The sequence below is a fragment of the Squalius cephalus genome, assembly GCF_949319135.1.
Source record: "Squalius cephalus genome assembly, chromosome: 18".
In the NCBI taxonomy this organism is placed as follows: domain Eukaryota; kingdom Metazoa; phylum Chordata; class Actinopteri; order Cypriniformes; family Leuciscidae; genus Squalius; species Squalius cephalus.
The window spans coordinates 29412922-29436667 of NC_137139.1; the positions used below are offsets into that span (position 1 = coordinate 29412922).

General features: G+C 39.2%; 1 protein-coding gene across 1 annotated transcript in view; it reads left to right on the forward strand.

The window, feature by feature from the left end:
• The first annotated feature begins 14429 nt into the window (after positions 1-14429).
• Positions 14430-23746, forward strand: part of kcng1 (potassium voltage-gated channel, subfamily G, member 1) — a 29731-nt gene continuing 20414 nt past the window's right edge. The window contains exon 1 of the mRNA XM_079849937.1: positions 14430-14565. The gene's annotated coding sequence lies outside the window, so the exon portion shown is untranslated. The remainder of the gene's footprint in view (positions 14566-23746) is intronic.

The window sequence follows — 23746 nt, forward strand, 5'->3', positions numbered from 1 at the left end:
AAAGTGCAAGTTTTTGAAAACGTTACTATTATCGACTCTGTGTAAACAACAAAAACGTGAATTTGTGAAAACAGTGACGTCATGCGCATGCATATTATGTGTTCAGTCTATAGGCTGTTTCTTTACAAAGTGATATCGCAAACTACTGGCCTGGCAACAGAATACAGCATTTTAGGGCCAGATTTACTAAAATGAACAAATTAGCGTGAGAGCGCAAATCCAAAAAAGCACTAATGGGAGTGGATAGTTCTGCGTGTGATCTACTGACGACGGGCAAATTTAAGAACACAAACGAACAAAAAATTTTGTGTCTGAAAGGAAAACTCCTACAAATGCATATGCAATAAGGTCAGCCAGAAAAATAACACTTTTCAGCGCTAATTTTTCACTGCGTGTCTTCAGTAAATCCTGACAGTAGTTTTTTAACGCCAAAAAGAGTGTTTGTGCTGGCGCAAGCTTTTAGTAAATCTGGCCCTTAGTTGTTTATGCTGATCTGTGTGAACAGGAATCGTTTTGACAATGTTTGTCATCTGTAAGTGAAAAACTAAAAGGAAAAACTTTTCTGTTTTTAGTACATCGTTGTGCAAACGTACTTCGAAGGATGCAGCCCTTGAATTGGGACACAGCTATTTTCTGGCCTTGTTGTGTTACATCGACTCACCTTTGTGCTATTGTTCATTGGAAAAGACTTGTGTTTATGGTAATTGTTGATGGACTATGTTCCCTGTATTTTTGAGATAAGTGACTGTATTTTGGATTCCTACCTAAATTGCTTACCTTTATTTTGGTTTTTGGATTTTGAAGACCCATTTCCTGTGGATATAGGCTAGTTTGATTTTCAGTGGTTAATAATTCCAGTTCCTGTTTGTTTTATTAGCTAGCTACCTAAGGCCCGATTTGGCTGATTCAATAACAACAGCAAATTACCTGCATTATTGAAGGGCTTATTGAATGATGCAAACCAGCCCAAGCTTTGACCCTTTGGATTCTAGTATTTTTATAATGCATACTGTTCTGAATTAGACTGAATTAGAGTTTGTGTCAAATATGCTGATGCATACCCCGCATTAGATTGAATTTATAATGATGAACAAAACAAAAAAGAACATTGTGACGTGCCCAAGAGACCCTTGTTTCTGTTGACCAACATGCACAGTCTGTGAGTTTTCCTGGCACGCTGTTACTTAAAGCTTTTAGCAGCTCAGGTCTCTCTGGGGTTAATGTGTGACCACACGGGAACCCTCAGCTGAATTACACAATATGGCCTGAATATTATGAGAATATTATGGCCTCTGAAACAAGCAAAGTACTGTATCTGAATGGATAACATGTAGATTCACCTTAAAGTAACACTACACAATGGCTTTTTGCAACCACATCCATTAGCACTGCTGGGAAATGACCCTGTAGAAAACACCAACTAATGCAGCTTGCTGTACTGAAGTGCCACTGAAGTATTTCATGATGATTGTAATATGAACGCAAGTAATAGGCTTGTATAGACCTTATGCGCCAGAGAAACAATGGTGCAGCCATCTTTAGAATATTGTCTTTGAACTTACGTTTTTGCGGTCGCTCTGTATATCTCTATGGCATCGCTGTCCAGGAGTAATTAGCTTTTGAAGTCGATTTACTTAATGTAAAGGTCATGGAAGTTATCATGAGGATTGTAATGTTTAAAGCAGATGTCTTAACAAATGTCAGTCGACCGGGAAGATTTTAAAATGAGCTGTTCATTCATAAATACGGACCGGAAGACAAAAGACATTGAGCGCAGTGCTGAAAAGGGGCGGGGCTACATAAGGTCTATAGGCGAAACAAAATGTCAGGCCCTGGAAATTGATACAGGCCATGTTTTTGGTTTGCTAACGAAACACTCTAGAACTTGGGTCTGTTAAATACAGGATAACATTAAATGGCAAACCAAATTCTGACTGTTTTTAAAGGTGCTCTAAGCGATGTTGGGTGACGTCACTTCTTGTTGATGTTCAAAGTATTGTCAAACAAAACGGAGACTAGCTCGACCCTCCCTCCTCCTCATCCCGTCCCCTCCCCCTCCCTTCCGTGCTTCCTGAAACAGTCATGAACCATTTATAAAAACCAAACTGGATTTACCCACCTGTCCAGCAAAAACAGAGCCACCTGAATGTCGGATTGGAAGCCCTTCTGCCGGCGGAATTCTCGCCACCATTTCCGATGTAAATTCGTGACTTTGCGCGTTCCTTCTCCTTTTCCCTCTTCTTTGTTATTTGTTCATCGGAACGTCGTCTCTTTTTCGTGTGTCGGCCATATCAAAATTCTCAAGAATATATATTTTTAACGTTAGTCGTTGTCGTTGTCTAGGACATCTCTCCTCTAGCTAACTTCCCTCTTCATGCTTCTCTCTCCTCCACTCCACACTCCCCTCTTCATGTGCACGCGCACTAACCCCCCAACCCCCACCCCCAAATCATTCTGGTCGGTTTTTGGCTGGAACACTGTTTGTTATGTTTCGTGGTCCAGGCTGGGCCAGTTTGTTTTTGTTGCCGTTTGTGGAGCCTGGGCTGTCTACAGAGACCGCGTTTTTTTACAGTGTGTTCAGGGGACATGCAGCTAGCGGATAGTGAGGAGATGTTTGCCGTGTGTGACAAAAAATGTTTTGGCCTAAAAAAAACGTGTGACATCGCTTAGAGCACATTTAAGATAAACTATTAACACTTTGAGACAGAGAGCAAGTCTCTCTGGTTAAGGTTTATGCACTTGCTTTTACTTTTTTTGCTTTTTCTTCTCACTTGAGTTTTCATCCTCAAATTTCAAACCTGCAACATGCAAACATGACTATTTTCAGGATTCTAACTTTTATGCTGTGCAAATTATGGTCATACGCTGGCAGCGTGAATTGACTTCTCCAGGAATTAGGACTTCTGTTGCGATAAATCTGTGGTGCCAGTTTTTCTGAACCTCAAATTCAATTTTGAGTTTTGAGTTTTGGTCTTTGGCTGTTTGATCTGTTCTGTTTGACCAGACATGGGATTCAGTGTAGTATGCTTAATGCACATTTACAATTACAATGGACATACATGCTGACAGACAGACAGTTTGATTTGCACAAGGTCTATTTGAGATCCAGAGCACTATTAACATGTGTTCATACAGCATTCATACACCTTCTGGGATTGCAAACTCAACATAATAATCAAACACATGCCTTAATTTATATGCAGATGAGGCCTTAAACAATGAAAGTGTTTGAATATTAGCACAGTCAGTGACAAGATTACTACTCGTCAGTTTAGCCCTTCCTGCAGTAATTTCCCTGGGGGTTGATAATTATTATTTTGATGATTATTTTGTGTGACAATTTTCTCTTGGCAGATGATAAAGCAGGCAAAAAATAAAATAAATAAACATAAAAATCCCATAGACTTCCACTGAAGGAGGAAACCAAGTATTATCTAAAGACCTGAATATCATAAAGGCTGGAGGTGAATTCTTTGGAGCTTTCAAGTTTCAAAAAGGATACAAAAGAACCATAGAAGTAGTCCGAATGACTGAAACACTTCAAGACTACAGTTCTTCTGAAGCCAAATGATACCTTTATGTGAGGAACAAAAAGAAAAGCGAACAGTTATTCACTGAAATGTGATCATGTCTCCAGAAAGCAAGTCATTTATGACACTTTCATGATGCTTTTGAGTCATTTTTGAAGCTTGAAACTCCGGTCTTCATTCCTTGTAATTGCGTGCAAAAAGGCAACTTGCTACATTCTTTAAAACATCATCTTTTGTGTTCCACAGAAGAAATAAAGTCATAAGGTTTTGTAAAAACATGAGAGTGAGTAAATTTTGTCATGTTATGATGACCTATTCCTGTAAATCTTGGGATTTTCCCCCCGATCTACAACAGAAGGTGTGAAATGGGAGAGGTGGGGGGAGGAGGATATTGAGGTGTGATGCTATTTCCAGATTACAGGCTCTTCTGGCTTCCCCACACGATTTTGGCAGACAAAAGTCATTTGTGTAGACCGGCTGGAAGAAGAATCCTAATGCTCAGTATCATTGAGAGATGCTGCTCCTGTTCCTTGGCAGATAGATTTAATTCTGAGATGCCAATCTCATCTCTGCGGATGGAGACACTGCTGTTTATGTGGAACTACCATGAGCCTCCATATCGCCTGCTAATCATGTCATTAAAACTGTATTTAAGAGAGGAAACGGTGAGACTTTGATAAACAGATAAATCATGCACTCGATTCCAACGTGCCTGTAATGACTTTGGCATTTTCGATCTCATTTTATGATTGGAGCATACGGTTCAAGGCTGCACAAGAGTTTGCCAAGTCTTTGCGATGCAAACCACTTGTGATGTGTTAGCGCATCATCATTTGTTAACCTTTTCCACATTTCAAACGCTCTTGACTTTCAGAATCAGCATGCAGTATCACAGTTGTTGTTGAGCCAAACACTTGCCAATATCAATCAAAATTGCAGTGTCTTTGTTCAGGTTTATTCTATATGCTAATGCCCTCCTAAAAACTGACAATATAAACTGTATTCCTGAACGTACTCTGTGATTCTTGATTATCTGCATGCATATTGATCACCATGTCACTGTAATTTTATGAATCTACAGCCTTTAGTGTGGCCAGACCGATCCTATAGTCCCTCATTAGCCATGTAAAACCACTTAATGTAATACAAGCTCTCCTAAACGCTGCAATAATGGCAAAGTGGATTTTTGTAAGGTTGGTTCCCGGTACTCAAAGCACTTTTACATATGGATAGGGGAATCTCCTCAACCACCACCAATCTGCAGCATCCATTTGGATGATGCGACGGCAGCCATATTGCACCAGAACGCCCACCACACACCATCTTATTGGTGGAGAGGAGATGAAGCCAATCAGTATATATGGGGATGATTAGGAGGGCATGATGGGAAGAAGCCAATGGCAAATTTGGCCAGGATGCCGGGGTTAAACCCCTACTCTTTTTTTTGAAGGACGTCCTGGGATTTTTAATGACCACAGAGAGTCAGGACCTCGGTTTAACGTCTCATACGAAGGACGGTGCTCTTTGACAGTATAGTGTCCACTTTACTGGGGCGTTAGGACCCACACAGCCCACAGGGTGAGCGCCCCCTACTGGCTTCACTAACACCTCCACCAGCAGCAACCTAGGTTTCCCAGGAGGTCTCCCATCCAGGTACTGACCAGGCTCAGCCCTGCTCAGCTTCAGTGGGCAACCAGTCTTTGGCTACAGGGTGATATGGCTTCTGGCTAACTGATTCATTCAGGAACTAAACACTTTTGCTAAGTGCGACAATTCTGCCGAAAGTATGTTTGGATCAATTTACATTAGAAATCGAAGCAAAAAATGTCTAAAACGTAAGTTTCTTAATATTAACTTCTTTGTTTATTGATCTGTTGTTTAAAAACAGTCACAATTGCAATCGTATTATTGGGCTGAATATCAGTCAGTGTTGATTTTATATTGTTGATATTTGGAACTCTTTCTAGATCATGTTATTGCTTATAGCAATGTTCAGAAAAATACAGAAACCTAGACTGACTCGATACAGTTGATAACTCTACTGTTGTCGAGGCAGCTGTGCTTCGAGGTCAGCTGTCATTTTTTTGTGTTTTATTCAGGTCACATGTCCTTGTTGAGTTTGAGCAAGTCAGCATAGATTCCAACAATGCCAGTCTCAGTCCATGGTCAGATAGGGTTGTTTGAATGTTATCTGTCTTTGACTTCAGCAGAGAGGTGCTGCTTTAAGAGGCTGTCTGATTACAGTGTTGTCCCTAATTTTGACTCCCTGCCAAATGATTACCCCCTCCTGATTGCCTAATCATAACCCCACCCCCTTAATCTTAACTCCACCCCCAGATCTTGTTGGGGAATTGTGGGCGAGTCTTTCTTTATTTGTTTGGCTGATTTAAATTATTCAAATGCAAACATTGATTTGTGTTATTGCTCTAGATTTTCTGAAATGCTTATGGAGATGTATAGAAGTAGGTCTGGGTAAAAATATAGATTTTCCAATTAATCACAATCGTCATTGGAACGATTTCAATGTTTGTATATGAGCCAGTTTGCATTATCCGAGTTTGCATTATAATTTTAATGTGATAGCACAGCACAAAACATGACCTGTAAAGTCCAATTCAAGAACAAATTACTCTTATGAACTGGTTCTTCTTAGTGAATAAAAATTGGGTTACACTTTATTTTAAGGTGTCATCGTTACAGTGTAATTATATATTTAAGTACTGAGTAATATTAAGCAACTACATGTACTTACTATAGAGTTAGGGTAGGATTAGGATTTGGTTGAGGGTTAGTTGCATGTCATTATGCATAATTTAATGTTATTGTTATGAATGGGAAGACTCAGTAGGATCCATTTGCAGCTTTATTGAGAATGAGATACAGGTGAGTGCGCAATCAGTCCCAGGTATGAAGCATTATGGGAATTGTAGTTTTGTGAAGTGATCAGTCTGGTGTGGAGTGCCCTCTGGTGACTCTCAGAGGCACTCCAGCTGGTGATCGTTACATAGGCGACCAGGGAGGAGCAGGCAGTGCAGGCGACCAGGGAGGAGCAGGCAGTGCAGGCGACCAGGGAGGAAACGACCCTTCAGGCGGCCAGGGAGGAGACGACCCTTCAGGCGGCCAGGGCGGAGCAGACGGTTCAGAAGGCCAGGGAGGAGACGACCCTTCAGGAGGCCAGGGAGGAGCAGACGGTTCAGGAGGCCAGGGAGGAGACGACCCTTCATGCGGCCAAGGAGGAGACGACCCTTCAGGCGGTCAGGGAGGAGACGACCCTGCAGGCGGCCAGGGCGGAGACGACCCTTCAGGCGGCCAGGGCAGAGACGACCCTTCAGGCGACCATGGCACAGGAACAGACACCGGCTCAGGGACAGGGACAGACACCGGCTCAGGGACAGGGACAGACACCGGCTCAGGGACAGGGACAGACACCGGCTCAGGGACAGGAACAGACACAGTGGCAGTGGCTATCTCTGCTGAGGTCTCAGGTTCAGGCGTGTCGGTGGCCATCACTGCTGAGGGCTCAGGTTCAGGTGTGTCGGCGGCCATCTCTACTGAGGGCTCAGGCGACGTGGCAGCGGCCATCTCGTCCGGAGACACTGGCTCGGCGACGGCCATCTTGTCCGGAGACACTGGCTCGGCAGAGACCATCTTGTACTGAGACACTGGCTCGGCGCGACTATCTTGTCCTGAGACACTGGCTCGGCGGAGACCATCTTGTCCTGAGACACTGGCTCGGCGACGGCCATCTTGTCCAGAGACACTGGCTCGGCGGAGGCCATCTTGTCCGGAGACACTGGTTCGGCGGCGGCGGCGGCCATCTTGTCCGGAGACACTGGATCGGCAGAAGTGACGTGAACAGTCTCTGGATCGGCAGACGTGACGTGAACAGTCTCTGGATCGGCAGACGTGACGTGTAAAGTCTCTGGATCGGCAGACGTGACAGGCACGGTCTCTGGAAACGCCCCCTCAGCAGTAGAGGGTTCGGGGAATTCTGCTAAGACGTAACGAGAGTCCGGGGAATCAGTGGAGGTGTAGCAGAACTCTGGTTCAACGGGTGTGATAAGTTCATGGGAACCCTCATCCACAGGGCCCACAGAAAAGGATGAGCCGCTTATCCTCAGGGCGATTTCAATATATTGACATAAAGTCCATTGAGGGGTGTTGTCAGGCATGAGATAATTTAACATGTCCTCAAGCCCATATCGGAAACTATCCTTTAAGACTGCATCGTCCAAGTCTACTCCATGGCAGAGCTCACAAAATTCTTCAACATATTCCTCTATAGATCGGTTACCTTGGCTGAGGCGGAAGAGACTGATTAGTGGGTCCATGGTGGGTCTCGGTTCTTTCTCGGCTGCTGGATCTGAAGCGGTGAAGTATTCTGTAATGAATGGGAAGACTCAGTAGGATCCATTTGCAGCTTTATTGAAGGGACGTCAAACAGGCAGGGGTCAGAGAACAGCAAACAGGGAAATCAGAGATCAACACAGAGAGAGTAGTCAGGTAACAGGCAGAAGATCGGGGCAGGCAGCAAGAGACAATGATCCAAAGGCAATCCAGGTCAAGACAGGCAGCAAGCAGGCAGAAGTGCGATAACAATCCGAGGTCGGCAACTAGATCAGTAGGATAGGGTAAACGCTCAGAAATTACAGGCCGTGGCAATGCAATACTTCGCAGTGATCTTCTGTTTGAGTGTGGTTTATATGGAGTGTCTGAATGAGATGCAGGTGAGTGCGCAATTAGTCCCAGGTATGAAGCATTATGGGAATTGTAGTTTTGTGAAGTGATCAGTCTGGTGTGGAGTGCCCTCTGGTGACTCTCAGAGGCACTCCAGCTGGTGATCGTTACAGTTATTACTATGGTAAGTACATGTAACGTATGTAACAAGGACACTGTAAAATAAAGTGTTACCAAAAATTGCAACAGTGTAATCACATGAACAAATGACTCTTGCCGTTTTAACGAATCATAGTGAATCAACAGTAAGTTAACATTACTTCAGTGATGGAACATTTTAATATATTACAAGAAATGTTATTGATCCATTCAGAGGATTTTGATAGAAATTTGTATCTGAAATGTTCATTTATATAATTTTATAATCATTTTCCAAAATTTTACATAAGAAATGCAATTCAAAGTTTACTTTAGTAAACTTTAGTTTTTGGTTATATTGTTAGACCTGATCAATAAATAGCAATTTGACTGCATATTTTGCACCCTGTTGTTAATTTTCAAACGTTACAAAGATGGAAAGTTTCCTCTATTATTTATGGCAATAGCTGAGAAAGAAATTTCTTTCATATGTAAGCAAATATGGACATTATAAATAAAATATGCCTAAATTATTTGGAATTGATAAGTGACAATGGTTAACTCATCTCAGATATTGAAAATAGATTAACGGAACTAGAACGTTCAAACTGTGAAGTGTATTCTATGACAAAGATCATTTCATTACTCAGTATGTATTTTAATAATGCTAAACTGGTGCAATAATTATGAATTTGATAATGTATCCATTTCATTGCGAGTGCAGTGCACTTACAGAGAGACTCCGCCCACACGCTCTTCTGTAAGGCTGTGATTTTTCATTGATTTTGTCGCATCTCGTAGTCGTCGCATCTGGTGTGGACCGACAAATTGCTTGTGGCTGGAATCTTATTGCATCACTTCTAGTTATGATGTTCAATATTGAGAACTGTGAGGATGCCCAAAAATTGTCTTCTCATGATGAATTGGAACTTCTTGCGTAAGACTGAAAACAATGATGCCAAATAGAGTTCAGCCCCAAATCAGCCCTAAGAGAGCATCCAAGCCAACATCATCTCTGCATATCAACTACCTTAGATGGATTAACTTCAGAGAGTCTGTCTCAAAGATTCTCCTCCTGTTGAACAAACCCTCACGCTGCACAGAATATCAAACAGTGGGATTGATTAAAACGTATATGTGCTATATTTAGGGGGCAGCCATGGCCTAATGGTGAGAGAGTCAGACCCCGAAGGTTGTGGATTCAATTCTCAATACCAGTAGGAAACAACTGAGGTGATATACAAAACTATTGCAAATATAGATTTTAAAATATGCGCTTACATACTTTTTCAAGCTAAATATATTTATACTGTTGAAAACAGACATTTTAATGTACACTTTTGCATGTATGTGTTTGACCCCCTTTTGACGTGTTGTGTGTTCAGAGATGCTCTTCTGGAGACCTCTGTTGTAATGAGTGGATATTTGAGTTACTGTTGTCTCTCTATCAGCTGAACCAGTCCGGTCATTCTCCTTTGACCTCTGACATCAACAAGGAATTTTTGCCCACAGACCTGCCTCTCAATATTTTATCTTTTTTGGACCATTCTCTATATTTATTTCCCTATATGGGATAGAAGAAAGTCATACCCAATCCATACCCAAAATGTGATGTGGAGAAAATGAAAATTTATCAGAGTTGCAGAAGTTGCTGTAAACTTGATATCATTATTGTAAGGCTCATGTGATGCATTAGTAGCCCAGAGGTGTTCATCTCAATGATAGCTTGCAATGACTTGACCTGTCACCTCTTTTATTGCCTCTGTCTCAGCAATCTTCTGTTCCTTCACTCACCGGTGGCTCGAGGCAGCCGAACAAGTCTCTGATTATTTAGAACATGGATAATTCATCTTACGGTATTGATTCAATTCTCCTTGGTGCTGTGAGAAGAAATAAGAATGAGTTTTCTCCTTTCCCTCATTAGATGTTATTATTATTTATCAGTAGTGCTTGCCTTAGCAACTTTTTTGCAAAAATCCTCATAAGGATTACACTTTGGTGTGTAACTTGTCTTCCACCATTTGTGCAACAGACATGAATAATGCCTCAATTCATGATCATTTTCTACGTGATCAGACTTAGAGCAACCAGCCAAGCAAAAAGATAGCTTATCTGTATTAATTTTGTTTCTGAAGAAAAATCAAAGAAATCCATTAAAAATGTGCTGTAAGAGCTAGCTCCACTTACGCTGCTTGAACTGTCACCAAAAGACTTAATACCCATGATCTGAGAGTAATTGCTGGTTGCTGATTTTTAAAGTCCGGTGTCGGCCAGCACACAGATACTGTTCAACACAGGTGGATCAATAGGAAATGAGGGCTGCTAACACAGGCAGCGCTTCAGAGATAATGCCCTGTGGCTATTCGTCATGCGTGCCGAGCATACCGAACACTGTTCATCTCTAATAATTGTACCGTTTTTTAAACTCTTTCCCTTCTTGGTCTTCTAAGAGGATTTGTCAGATGTTCTGTTTCTGGTTTGTGAGATACTGTACTCTTTGTAAATGAAATGGGTTCAAAGGAACCATTAGGGTTGCTTGTATATTAACATATTAATACTCTAAATGGTAAGTCTCCTAAAGCTGTGGGTTGTAAAACAAAATAGTTTTGCTTTTTGTTGTTTATTCTGCTTTTTTCACAGCGGCATTGGCTGCATGTAATCCCTAGTGAAAAAAAAAATATTCCAAAATGTATTTCAAATACATTTATTTCACACTAAGTATACTACAATACCATTAACATATTTACTGACATATCACTTGAGACTTACTGATATAAATATTACAATTAAACTTTATTTGGAGTCCTATTGCACAATGCACATTTTTCAATATTAGTTTTAATATTAGTCGCTATGACAGGTATTTGGAAGGTAGGAGTTATAAAATAAGGGGGCTGGTAAGGAAAGTCATTAAAGGGGTGGTTGATTATAATTTCACTTTTCTAACTTTAGTTAGTGTGTTACAACGCTCAAAGTTCAAAGCAAAGGGAGATATTAGCTTTTAAAGAAATCGCTTTTTAAGGACTACAACAAACGGCTGGTAGAGACTACACAACATTCCTCCCGGGTTAGTGACATCACCAACCCTAGAATTTACATAAACCCCGCCCCCGGGAACACGATTTATAGATTATCAAGACAGAATATGCTAATCAATGACTAGAAGATAACTACACATAAGCTGCATAAATTCACCAACTAACCATTCAGAAATGTCCTGTTGCTTCGACATGTTGTCACTTCTTCTTGAGTCTCTCCATCTTTCTGACTCCGGTTTGAACATAAAAGGCTGAAAGTGTTTGAAATTTTCAGTCCATGTCTGTGTGAGGTAATCGAAGCTGCTAAGAAAGAGCTTTTGAAGCTCCGCCCTCTGTACCGGGAGCAGCAGCTCATTTGCATTTAAAGGGATAGACACAAAAGCAGTGCGTTTTTGCTCACCCTCAAAAAGTGACAACTTTAACATGCTATATAAAAATATCTGTGGGGTATTTTGAGCTAAAACTTCACATACACACTCTGGAGACATCAGAGATTTATTTTACATCTTGTGAAAAGGGCATTATACCACCCCTTAAAAAAAAATTGGAGCAAGTTATGTGTTTTTTTCTTCCAGAGATTATGATGTAATTTTTTTTTTCTTCACAGATGAATCGTTCACAGTATCAGCTTAATCAACAAATATTTTTGGCATAATGTTTCTTTTATGAATAAAAAAGCAAAAATGGACTACAGTCAATTATTTCACTTATACTACGGTTACCACACCTCAAGACATTGTTCAGATGTTGTATTTCAAGACATTTGTCAGGTTTTTTCCCTTAGAACACTCTTGTGTGTTGGACTGATTTCTTACGCATCTCATCCCACGCCTCCGTTGCTAATTCCAAAAGTCATTTTAGAGCTAGTAATGGAGGCTTGAGCCACTGATAGAAGACCAATGCAGTTATTAGAGAGAGAGAGAGAGAGAGAGAGAGAGAGATTAAGCTTGTGTAAATTAGCGAAACTGTAATTTTATCTGCTTCAAGAACAGCACCGTTATTTATTTATTTATTTATGTATTTGCTTGGTCAGTGTCGTTGTGGGTTTTGGTTCTTTTGCTGTTGTTGTCGTCTGTAAGGACCTTTTGAAATAACTGAACTCATTTGAAGAAGTGATATGAAACTGCAGTGCGGTCAAAACCTGCCTGGAACTACTTTAGGTGTAAAAATAATTGCACACCTTAGAACTTTCGTCAACCAATCAGATTCAAGCATTCAACAGCCATGTAGTATAAAATCTTTTTATAGGGCTGTAACTTACCAGAGAAAAGGTTAGTATAGTAAGATAAAGGGACAAGTGTAAATTACAAATGTGGTCAACATTATGGCTTAAATGCTGTCGATTTGAGCTCAACTTGAACTAAACCTGGAATATTTCTAAGATTAGGTAAATTTTAGGGCTGCCAACTAAAAAATTTTCTAGCGCTTCCATGTCATGCAGTAAGCCTGCTAATATTTTAGCTTACACACTCCGCACAAACACTTAGAAATGCGTCTAATAATAGCACACTTTTATCTAGGTGAACATTAGCGCAAGCCGCAAAGTAAAGTTGCTAATATACAGGTGCTGGTCATAAAATTAGAATATCATCAAAAAGTTGATTTATTTCAAGAATTCAACTTAACAGGTGAAACTAATATATTATATAAACTCATTACATGCAAGTGAGATATTTCAAGCCTTTATTTGTTATAATTTTGATGATTATGGCTTACAGCTTACGAAACCCACGAAATCAAAATCCCAGAAAATTAGAATATTACATGAAATCACACAGTAATTACACAGTAATCTCATGGTCATTGAACCAGGTTTTGGTTCTTTTGGCAGTGTGGGCAGGTGCAAATCCTGCTGGAAAATGAAGGAAGCATGAAGTGCTCTGAAAATGTCCTGGTAGACGGCTGCGTTGACTCTGGATTTAATAAAGCACAGTGGACCAAAGTCCTCTTTTCTGATGAGAGCAAATTTTGCATCTCATTTGGAAACCAAGGTCCCAGAGTCTGGAGGAAGAATGGAGAGGCACACAATCCAAGATGCTTGAAGTCCAGTGTGAAGTTTCCACAGTCTGTGTTGGTTTGGGGAGCCATGTCATCGGCTGGTGTTGGTCCACTGTGCTGTCCACTCAACGCAGCCGTCTACCAGGACATTTCCAGAGCACTTCATGCTTCCTTCAGCAGACAAGCTTTATGGAGATGCTGACTTCATTTTCCAGCAGGATTTGCACCTGCCCACACTGCCAAAAGAACCAAAACCTGCTTCAATGACCATGGTATCACTGTGTAATTACTGTGTGATTTCATGTAATATTCTAATTTTCTGGGATTTTGATTCCGTGGGTTTCATAAGTTGTAAGCCATAATCATCAAAATTATAACAAATAATGGCTTGAAATATCTCACTTTGCATGTAATGAGTCTATATAATATATTAGTTTCACCTGTTAAGTTGAATTCTTGAAATAAATCAACTTTTTGATGATATTCTAATTTTATGACCAGCACCTGTACTTACATGTTTCAAATAATAAGCCATATTTGACGTCTATGAATGATGTTTTTTTCCCCCGACTAACCGACTATTAAAATTTTGGTCAGCTAAGCCTCTACTCATCTACTAACGTTTAGTCGACTATTAGGGGGCAGCCCTAGTCAATTTTGATTCCAATTGGGAAAAAAAAAAATTCCCCACCAACAGAAACTTCCTTTGCCGTTAAAAAGTCATGCACATATCCAGAAATGTATGCAGTTCTTTAGCATATGTTGAGCTGATGTAGAGCCATCTAAATGATAATGATACAATGAAACCCTCTGAAATCACTCCGCACTGAAGGGGATGCATATGTGCCCGTCAGTTCAAAGACACTTGGCAATTCCTGCTCGGAAAGAAGGAATCCTTCCTACAGTGGTTGGTTGCTATGGATATCTCTCAAAAGCTCTTAGAATAATGGCACATCCCACCTCTGATGTCAGAGCTGTTGATGTGTGTGTAAAGAGGGAGGGAGCTGAAGCCTGTTGCTCATATCATCAAATGTGCCGCCAGCACTCCAGAAGCTCCAGAGCCTGTTGAGGGATCAGATAGAGTTGGAACGCAGACTGCATTTTTCCTTCTCCTTTTATAGTAAAAGAGAAAGAATCTTTCATTCCTAGACAGCATGAACACTCTCAACTACAGATGAACTACAGTAAGTATTTCCAACTAATGTTGGTGTGCATGCGGTTTTCTTTTTCTGCTTTTTGCAGTTCTTGTTTTGTTGTGCTGGAAGTTTAATCAGAGAATGCAGGCGAAAAGATGTTTTGAGTTCAGGTTTTTAACCAATCAAAGATTAGCTTTAAAGGGATGTTGTGTTGGTGTAAACAGAAACACGCAGTGGACGTGTGTCCTGTGAGTCAGTGAAGTACTGCGCTAGTACGGGCTGCCCAAATCAGATCAGGGCTAGTAAGATTGCAGCTTGTGGACTGAGCACAAACGAGAGAAGATAAAATAATATCGGTGGAAATTTCAGTGCATAACCATCATCCACCATAGTGCTTTTTTTCTGCTGCATATTTCTGTTCATGATATTTTCTTATATATTGTACAATATTATAGGGCTTATTTAAAAAAAAAAAAAAAAAAAAGATTTATTTATGTGATATGCAGATTTAGTAATCAAAGTACTCACAATTATTTGAAAATATTTGCTCAGGAAAGCCCTTAAATGATCAAAATGTAAAGGGGCAGTTTGATTCCCAGGATTGTATGACTTTCTTTCTTCAGTGGAATGCAAAGAAGATATTTTGAACAATGTCTCAGTGTGTTTTTGTCTTTACAATGAAAGTCAATGGGGTCCAATGTCGTTCGGTTCCCTGCGTTCTTCAGGATATCTTCTGTTGTGTTTTGCAGAAGAAAGAAAGTCAGAAAGTCAGTTTGGAACAGCATGAAATGATATTGTGGCAAAGCATTTAATGGATAAAAGTGGCTTTAGAAATCAATATATTGTTTATTTTTATCATTCTGCGGGCCTGCAGGCAACACAAATTAATTCAGTTGTGTTTGTACTTGAGGTGGATTTAGAGTCTGTTCACACACAACATGTTCTTTCCATGTGCTCATATGTCTTTAAATGTGTGTGTGTGTTTTTTTTTAATGGGGTCCAAGGTTGTTATTGTTCTTAAAAATATCTTCTTCTGCGTTGTTTGGTGCAGTGTGTTCCCATCGAACATTCGTAAAACATGATAGTACAAATTAGCTTGAATTGTTTTGATGGTCAGACAAACCTCTACTATTGCATTTATTTTTTATATCATTTATTTAATCGTAAAATCATTTGTATTCAATTCAATCAGCCCTTAGCCCTAAATATTCAATATATTGAACTTCTAAAATGTATTCACCTTACTGCATATTCATGTTCTCAATTATTCAATATATTTTGTAGTTTAGCGTGTAGATAAACAGTATATGGTGCTTGCTGTGCACCTTTTTGTATTTAATATGAGATATACGTATTTGATATGAAATCTGGCAATAGCGTTGTTTTTTTCATCTTATGTTTTATTTTATGTCATAGCAATTGCAACAGTTTGTATCTAATTACTGTGACTCATGTTCATTCTTATGCTTGTTTTGTCCCGAGAACTGACAAATCTTCATGAGCGGGATTCAATTTCAATCCCAAAGTCCATTTCGTTGCACATTATAGATGCACGCTTGTCCTGTGTTTGATGAGCACACAGTGTGACAGTCAATCCCTCTGATGGAAGACAAATACTATGCCATTACCAAATGACAGCAGCCAGGATGAGTCAAATTGGTTTCATTTAACAGCGCCATTTATCCAGAATTCAGAAATGCATCTCATAATGTTCAAGCCCTGCGTTTGACTTTTTGAATTGCACCACTTGCTGTTAAATATTTTCTATTAGATTTGGTCGTGTGTAAAGCTAGTGCATATTTCTATTCTTTTCTGGCATTTACAGTGCATTCAATCAACATCAGGGCATCTATTTGGGCTTTTGATCATTTTAATTGTTCCTATGAAATAGAATGAGGTGAATACATGTACAATTGAGTCCAAGAGTCTGAAACCACATAAAAAAAATTGAAAACAAGAAAAAGTTATAATGTAAAAAGAGTCAAATTAAAGACTATGGCGATAATGTAAGTGCTTTTTTGCAAAAGGTCAGATTCTTGATTTCACTGAAGCTCAAGATCTCAAATCGTGCTGGAGAACATGATCATTAGGTGAAGGTGTAGCTCCAGGGATGTTTTGTACTTACATTTTTATGCTGAGAAAATAATCTGCAATGAAAAAAAAAGTTGCATTCAATCTGAAAAATCAGCAGCATGTCTCAGACTTTTGGACTTCACTGTAGTTCTAGCACATATCAACACATCCAGGGTTATAAATCTCACTGTGGGTGGTTTGGGAAGAGTTGGTGACACTTAGTCATAATGAAGTACACTTATCTGAATATGAAAGAGTTTCTTGGTGGTTGAGTGGCATCTAGGGCCATGAGTGGGAATGAGTGGTCATCATTTTCCCAAGGTGGGAACGTGTCCTCTCGTTGAATCATTGCCGTGGTGTATTGGTAACTCGGATTGGTAGCTTGATGTTTCATTTGCATATTATGAATTTCAAGTCATAAAAACAAGTCTATCTGTTTAACTAAGACAGTGATTCACTGTGTGTCTCTGACAACTTTCTCTCCAGTTATTCGCATGAGAAATGGACTCGCACTCTGAGTTTATTGAGAAGTGATTAGATCTCTACAAACAAAGGTTTTGCATAAACCTGCAGGAGTTCAGATTGATTCGACTACAGGGAAGGAACAGCAGCTTTTCCTCACCCTAACTGCATTTACATTTATGCATTTAACAGGTTCTTTTCTAGCGACTATTTAGCGTTCATGGGAATCAGACCCATGACCTTAGTGTTGCTTTAGCATGTTATACTGTTTTAAGGAACTAGATCTTGCCGTGTTATTTGGAAAATCATTTTTCAAATGCCATATAAAAAGACATTAATATTAGTGCTGTCTCTTAGGTTTAAACGTCTAATGTTAATAGAACTAATTGGAGTTTAGTATTTTAACAAAAATACAATTTAACTTGCTTAAGTGTTCAATGTATTTGTAAAGGTAATGCTTTTATTTAGCAAGGATGCATTCAATGAATCAAAAGTGACAGCAAAGACATTTATAATGTTACAAAAGATTTCTATTTCAAATAAATGCTGTTCTTTTGAGCTTGCCATTCTTGAAGAATTCTCCCCAAAAATATGAAGCAGCACAACTGTTTCAACACTGATAATAATCATAAATATTGTTTGAGCAGCAAATCAGCATATTAGAATGATTTCTGAGGGATCATGTGACACTGAAGACTGAGTAATGATGCTGAAAATTCAGCTTTATGACATTTCTGAATGAAAGCATATGAGTCTCTTTCTTCTGCTGAACACAAAAGAGGATATTGTCAAGTAGCCCAGGACCCCATTGACTTACTACAAAAATACTACAGAAGTCATTTTGAAATAAATTCATACAGGTTTGAAACAACTTGAGGGTGAGGGGGATTTTTGGGTGAACTATCCCTTTAAGACCAGGAAAGTGTATTAAAAGAGAAAATCTGGGTAATTGTGACCCATAGTTGGTTTTGCTGGGATCTGCTCAGGGGCCAGTTTTATGTCCTTTCACTGCAATTTCAGGTTCAAAGAACACGTCCCCGAGAGCTTTAGTGATTTACAATGACAAAGGACTTCATCAGCTTCGTGTGTATTGAAAAAGGCCTGGTTTTAATGAGCAGGGTTAATGTCTTTTCATACCTTTATGTGCAGCGTAATTGTGAACTGTGGTCAGGATATTGCAATTATAATGGTCATTCCCTGTTTGCAGCACTTATGATTAGGGGTCTTCTCGTATACCGTAACACACAGGTAGTGATGATGGTGAGTCTGCAGATTTTCTAACTACTTTATTATTGAAGTGAGAAGCAGTTTATATTCTCAGACATTAGCTGCCCTGCTTTTGGTGTCTGCAGAGTGTTTCTTAGTGATTTTGTTGTTAATTCATTGGCCGCAAGACTAGTAGGAGTTTTGGAATCTGAATTCAGTTCCACATCCTTTTTTTAGCCAATCACCTGAGGCATAAAACTAGAGGTTAATTTGTTCCATTCTGGGATTAAGTAAAATAAAAATAGTTTAATTCTGTTATTACTTACTCATGTTGTTCCAACTGTATTCTGATAAACTGCATGTGATGTTCGGATAAAAATGTGTGCTAAATGATTAAATGTAAATTATGTTATTTATTTATAATTATATGCCAGTTTATAGTTAAAAAGGACTAAAAAAAAGTCCTTCCATTTATGCACTATATCATGCATTTGATCTTGTGCAACAAAACTGAAAAATAAGTTATTTTCTGGGAATCTTGCTGTTCATCAAAGCTATTAAATCTCTTTTGCAGTCAGATTAACATTAATCCCTAATATTGACAATTTATATAGTGCATTAGTAATGGATCACTTTTATGGTCTTTTTTATTTGGTCACACCTTACAATAAGGTTTCATCTGTTACCATTAGTTAATTACAATAGTTAACATGAACTAGCGATGAATAATACTTCTGCATTTATTAATCTTAGTTAATGTTAATCTCAACATTAACTAATACATTTTTCAAATCAAATGTTTTATTTAACATTAGTTAATGCTTGGTGAACTAACATTAACAAAGCTCAATAAATGATTAAAAAAATTTGTTAGTTCATGTTAGTTAATTTATTTATTAATGTTAACAAATGAGACCTTATTGTAAAGTGTTGCCGCTTATTTTATTTTATTTTTTTAATGGTAACTGTTGTTGTGTGGAAAAGAATTTTTTTTTCCACATAAAAAAACTCATATATAGGTTTGGAACAAAATGGGTAAATAATGACAGAATTACTTTGGGATTATTCTCATAATAAAGTGCAGCTGAGAGTTTGTAATGTCCTGCAGTGCTTTGTCATTCTCATCCTCTCCGAGTTGCTTTATTCCCAGCCGACAGCCTGTGAATGATGGTGAAGTAAATGTGTTTTGAAGGCCACTCTGCAGGACAGGAGTTTATCATTGACAATATCTAAAAGAATAAGTGACACCAGGCGGCCTCGAATTCATCACCCTCGGCTCCCGTCTCAAAGCCTCTTGTTTGAAGTTTGAAGAGTCCGCACATTTCAATCTATCTCATCAGATGAAGTGCTTTCCGCTGTGTCGACACCATCCAATAACACTGGATGTTGCTGTTCTTGTTTCTTGTTCTCCTTCAAACACATTTTCTGTTCTACGCTGGCTTTCTGTCTCTCATTCCTCTTTAATATGTGCTGTCCATCTAACAGAGATCCGCTGAAGCCGTGACACTGTTCAGACTGACACCCGTTACGGGCCGCTGTGGTTTCCGGTCCTGGAAGAGCTTGGACATAATTGAGATTACTCACTGAGTTTGGCCTGTTGGTGTCACGAGATGGATAATAACGGCATGAACTGTGTGGTAATGCACATAACTGCTGGACAATTCCTTATGTAATCATTTATGTAATTTATGTTGATGTCTGTGCAGTCCTACGATCCAGCTGAACACAAAACAATTAGAATATAGAAAAGAGCAAGAGAAAGAGGTGATCAGACGACAAGTTAGTTATTTGTTAGGAATGCAAGAATTTCAAGGATGTTCATTTTGCATCAATATTTCAGATCATTGCTTTCAAATATGTGTGGCAAATAGATATAGGCCTATATTTTGTAAAAATGGAATTGTATTTGAAACACAAATACAGTATTAATTTAATTCCTAATAAGGTGAATTTCTTAAACACGTCTGGGTTACATTTCACATTAGAATGTATATAACTTTATATATTATATCTTAGATATCATTTTAAATGTATTAAGTATTTATGTGATGGCTGTATTTGTTGCACTGAATATATTTTATACTAATAAAACAAATTATTAACAAAAAAGTTATGTATATAATTTTACATAATAAATCGAGGTATAATTTTTCATAAGATTTTATTTATTGTTTATTATTTATGTTATTTATGCATTATTTTTCATGACAATTAAGCACATTGCTCCACTAATTATTTTCACTTTGATGCATCTGGACATAAAAAAAAAAAAAAAGTAAATAATGCCATTATTTTCAGTGATGATTCTCGTAACATTCTCATTAATATTGTAAAACTGTAAAAATGCATTTTTTTTATTAGTCAAAAACATATTTAGGGCAACACAACTGCCATCACATATAAATATTTTACATTTAAAATAATTGATTGTGTTTTTTATGCATTGCAGTAATAAGAATGAGAATTGAGAAATTAAGATATTTTATTATATATATATATGTATATATATATATATATATATATATATATATATCATTTATTGATTTGGATGACGTTAATGCAACTTGGCATTGCATGATTTATTGTTACTTTTCACAATGTGAAAAATCAGATCCTAAAAAGCAAAAATGAAATGACATGTTCTTTTGATTTTGAAGTGACATACGACCTGAACATGTTCCTGACAGGTTTGTTGCGATGTACCCAGTAGTGTGATGATCATCCGTATCGAGGAGGTTTGCAGCGTGACCCTATTATACATTTTTGCCTGCAACAATGCATTAATAACCCGAGCCATTAGTGCACAAATAGAGATCAGGATGACCCAGCTGCTCGAATTTAAATGAAAACATAGACTGCAATGCAATGCATCTCTGCCGGTGATGTGCTAAAAACCTGCCAGGAATAGAAGCAGTGCTGTGGCAAAGGTTAAGTACAGTGAGAAGATGGAGAGGTTTGCTGAACCACTGCGAAGCCGAGAGACTGTTTTATGTATGGTGGACACATGAGAGGAAGGGAAAGCAATTATAGCCCGAAGATGTTTCTTGTTTCAATATATTCGGCGATTTATTAAATCCACCCACTAATATCTAAAAAAAAATCTCTCTCTCTCTCTCTCTTTCTCTCTCCGATTCCCGATCGAGTTGATGTAAGCAGATGTCTTACGATATGAGCATGGCTGCGGGCGCTGTTGGACCTGAGCATCCCGATGTTGAACATGTGTTGTGTATACATAGAGTCTGTGCACAAAGACGGTTCAAGAGATGCACTTATGCGTCCCTGCCGATCTGTTGCGGGGAATATTCTCTGCTGCGAGCTACAAGTGTCAGAGTTACAGATGAGGAGAGAACTGCGTTATGCAGTGTTCAGGATTGTGGAGAGACAATGAATGTGGTTTCTCTCCTTCATACTGTGTGTCTTTGGTAAAGGAAGATCGTTCACGCTGAGAATGATGGTTTTTCCAGATGGCGTACGTGTAAGAATAACTCAAAAATCTGTTGTCTGACTTGGTGTGAGTCATTTAATGAACAAAAATAATGAGCTATGATCTTTGAGATTAGTACGTAAGCTCTTTTTAATGCAACAATGAGTAACTGAAGGTATTTTTACATTATTTTAGTCCAAATGGCTGAAAACTCACATATACAATCACTTGTAATATGATTAAATTGCTTATCACTTTTGATCAATTAGGGCGCTGTTACCAAATTGATGTTGTGTGGTCAGCAGACAATGGAGGGAGCAGACAATGACACATACAAAGTTTGGTGTCATTATGCATTGACATCACTTCCCTTCCGGGAAAAGCCCCTCAGCCGGACTGAGTTGTCAATACAATTTTTGAACAATACAATAAATAAGGTATGATTTTACCCATTTCAGCATATTGACACAAAATGATAACTGCAAATCCACGTTTCACTGCCTGGAGTCTCTGTGAATTGCAGCGGTCCATTTGCTTCTCTGTTCTTTAGCTTTCGGCAGTGTGTAAAAATATACCTCAGATTTCTTGTCAAATCTATATATAGTCAATCTCTAAACTCTTTCCCGTTTTAGATGTGTTTTGTGTGTTTTTCGCAGCATTCACACTGAAAACCAATGCTGCCGCTCAGTGTTTTTGCCACTCAGTGGGTGTGAACGCAGTCACTCCGGCCGACGGTGACGTCACACGCATACCCTTGGCACCAAGCCATCAAATTAGTTGATGCGTTCGTTATTCGAGAACAGTTTTGGTTTACGGTCTAGGAGGAGTTTGAAAAAGCAGGTTTTCAAAAAAATAAATTTAATGCCGGACAACAAGTTCGACCAAATATAGCATAATTGGTACCATTGTTCTCGGTATGACTCAAGGAACCTATACAGAACAGTTTCATTAAAATAGGCAAAAATTTATCAAAAAATGCCCCAGAATGGCTAATGTGGGATTATTGGTATCATTCGACTCGGTATGCTGCACTGAACTGAAAGTTGTATGATTTTTGGGCAAAGCTTTCGGAAGTTATTAGCCAGAAGCCATATCACCCTGTAGCCAAAGACTGGTTGCCCACTGAAGCTAAGCAGGGTTGAGCCTGGTCAGTACCTGGATGGGAGACCTCCTGGGAAACCTAGGTTGCTGCTGGTGGAGGTGTTAGTGAGGCCAGTAGGGGGCGCTCACCCTGTGGTCTGTGTGGGTCCTAACGCTCCAGTAAAGTGAATGGGACACTATACTGTCAAAGAGCACCGTCCTTCGGATGAGACGTTAAACCGAGGTCCTGACTCTCTGTGGTCATTAAAAATCCCAGAACGTCTTTCAAAAAAGAGTAGGGCATCCTGGCCAAATTTGCTATTGGCTTCTTCCCATCATGCCCTCCTAATCATCTCCATATATACTGATTGGCTTCATCTCCTCTCCACCAATAAGCTGGTGTGTGGTGGGCGTTCTGGTGCAATATGGCTGCCGTCGCATCATCCAAATGGATGCTGCAGATTGGTGGTGGTTGAGGAGATTCCCCTATCCATATGTAAAAGTGCTTTGAGTACCGGGAACCAACCTTACAAAAATCCACTTTGCCATTATTGCAGCGTTTAGGAGAGCTTGTATTACCGGTACATTAAGTGGTTTTACATGGCTAATGAGGAACTATAGGATCGGTCTGGCCACACTAAAGGCTGTAGATTCATATAATTACAGTGACATGGTGATCAATATCAATTGGCATCCTGGCCAAAATTTGCCCATTGGCCTCTGTCCATCATGCCCTCCTAATCATCCCCATATACTGATTGGCTTCATCACTGTCTCCTCTCCACCAATAAGCTGGTGTGTGGTGGGCGTTCTGGCTCAAAATGGCTGCCGTCGCATCATCCAGATGGATGCTGCACATTGGTGGTGGTTGAGCCCTTCCATATGTGAAGCGCTTTGAGGACCCAGAAAAGCGCTATATAAATGTAACAAATTATTATTATTATTAGCAAACATAGCCATTTTTCATATCTCCTGACCAGTAGG